The sequence below is a fragment of the Chiloscyllium plagiosum genome, chromosome 10 (assembly GCF_004010195.1).
Source record: "Chiloscyllium plagiosum isolate BGI_BamShark_2017 chromosome 10, ASM401019v2, whole genome shotgun sequence".
Classification (NCBI taxonomy): domain Eukaryota; kingdom Metazoa; phylum Chordata; class Chondrichthyes; order Orectolobiformes; family Hemiscylliidae; genus Chiloscyllium; species Chiloscyllium plagiosum.
In genome coordinates, this window is record NC_057719.1 from 85,911,874 (window position 1) to 85,914,355 (window position 2,482).

Sequence of the window (2,482 nt, forward strand, 5' to 3'; positions counted from 1 at the left end):
GGTATACTTATTGCTGAGGGGAATGTCCACAGGGGATCTCTGCACTGGATGTAATTTTGTTTGAGACAGTGCAGAGTAGATTGACCAGAATGGTTCCAGGAATGGAGTTTTTGGTAAGTATTCAGATTAGAGAAGCTTAGGTTACCGTCCTTGGGAGAAATAAAGATCCAGGGCAGATACATGACAGATTGGATGATGTAGGCAAGGAAAAGCTGTGCCAATTACCTACTGGTGAAAAGCCTGTGAGACACATATGTAAATGTTGGTCACGAAATGCACAAGGGTCCTGAAAGATGCAAAGTTCGCTAGAAAAGTAAAAGGAAAATTTGCTGATAGGTTTAGTGCATATTTTCCACATGGATTTCTTTTTAACTATTTGACAAAGTAGCCCTTAAAAGACTGATAATGTAAGTTGAGGTTTGTGGAGTAATGGGGCAGTATCAACTTGGATCCAAAGAAATACACTTCAAGACTGAAAATATCAAGTCACGATAAATGGTACACTTTCAGACCGGTAATAACCAGGAAACTCAGTGCATATGAGAGTGGTTGAAGAAAAGCTGATAGCTTGTTATGAAAGGAATTTGGAAAGGCATTTGTGGAAGTTAAAACTACATGGCGAGGGGTTTAGAGAGAGAGATAGGACTGACTGGATTGAACCACAGGGCACTAGCATAAACTCGATCAATCTAATAGACTCCTTCAATGCTGTGGAATTCGATGTCTGTGCAACTCTGTATCATTCTGTCTCTACCTCCCTTTCTTGGTTTAAGATCCAATTTAATATCACTTTATTTGATGCTTCATGCAGTTGCTTTTTCGAATGACTCTTTATATGGCTCAGAGTCAAAGTGTGGTGAATCACATGAGATGAACTTATATTAATGGAGCAACATACCAGTAGGATGCTGTTGCTGATTAGCAACACATGCATTAGTGATGTTAACTTGCACTATGCAAAGATTTGCTGATCCCAATGAACCCATGGAATGCGAATGTTGAGTTGGGAATTGCTTGTTGCCGATCACTGCAAATTGCAGAAATTCTTGCCCCAGAACTGGAGCCAAGAGATGTTGTCGACAGAACAGTCTTTGCATTCACCTTATATGATGTTGCAAGCATGTCTTGGTTTGCAATGACAATAATATTTCATTGACTGTAAGATATTTTTCTTTTATTATTTTTTTTTCAAAGTATTTGTACATTTTTATCTGGATGCTTCATTAAGTGTTATATCCATTTATGGTTTCGATGTTGATGCAGTTGCCAAACAATACATTTTCATTTTTGATTTTTTAGATGAGTCTTATAAAGGGTATGGAATGTTGGAAAAAAGAGAACCTGGAGGTTGAATAAAATCAAACTGAATTCGAGATGAGAGATTCATGGCATGAATGCATCATCACAGGTTCATATTTTCAACATCATTGCCAAGTCAACTCATCAGAGGAGCAGTGTTTTGTGCAAGACCATGACTGTCAAAGGCTTTCGACACAGTTTATCAGTTACATAGTGATAAAAACCTCATCACCCACAAGTTCTGTCATCATTTCACTGTTCTCACGCCATTGTCGGCATTCCATGAACCCACTGCCTATAACCTGTTGTCCACACTCTACTTTCTTACTTGCCCTCCACCTAACCAAAGGACCACATTTAATCTCTGCAGTCCTGCCACATCCACTCATGAATAGTGGTGGACAATTGAACACACACTGGAAGAGAGTGTCATCTAATATACCAATTCTCAAGGGGTGCCTAGCACAGCAGGGCAATGAAGAATTTGCAATAACCTTCATTCAAAATTGTCAAGCGGATGATCCATCTTCGCCTCCTCCAGAGGCTCCCAACATTCGGTGACTTTTACTCTAGTGATGGAGAGGGATAAGTGTGCACTGCAGGGCAAGAGTTATAGCTGGGGGCAGGGAAATTATGATGCAGTGAGGCATGACTTAGGATGCGTGGCTTGGAAAAGTAGACTTCAAGGCAAGGGCGTAATTGATATGTGGAACTTGTTCAAGGAGCAACTATTGAGTGTCCTTGATAAGTATGTACCTGTCAGGCAGGGAGGAAAGGGTCGTGTGAGGGAGCCGTGGTTGAATAAGGAATTGGAATCCCTTGTTAAATGGAAGAGGGCGGCCTATGTAAAGATGAGGCGTGAAGGTTCAATTGGGGCAATTGAGAGTTATAAGGTAGCCAGGAAGGACCTGAAGAGAGAGCTAAGAGCAGCAAGAAGGGGACATGAGAAGTCCTTAGTTGGTAGGATTAGGGAAAACCCTAAGGCTTTCTATAGGTATGACAGGAATAAAAGAATGACTAGGGTAGGAACAGGTCCAGTCAAGGATAGTAGTGGGAAGTTGCGTGTGGAGGCGGAAGAGATTGGGGAGACACTGAATGAATACTTTTCGTCAATATTCACTCAGGAACAGGACATTGTTGTCGATGTGAATACTGAGTCACAATTAAGTAGAATGGATGACTT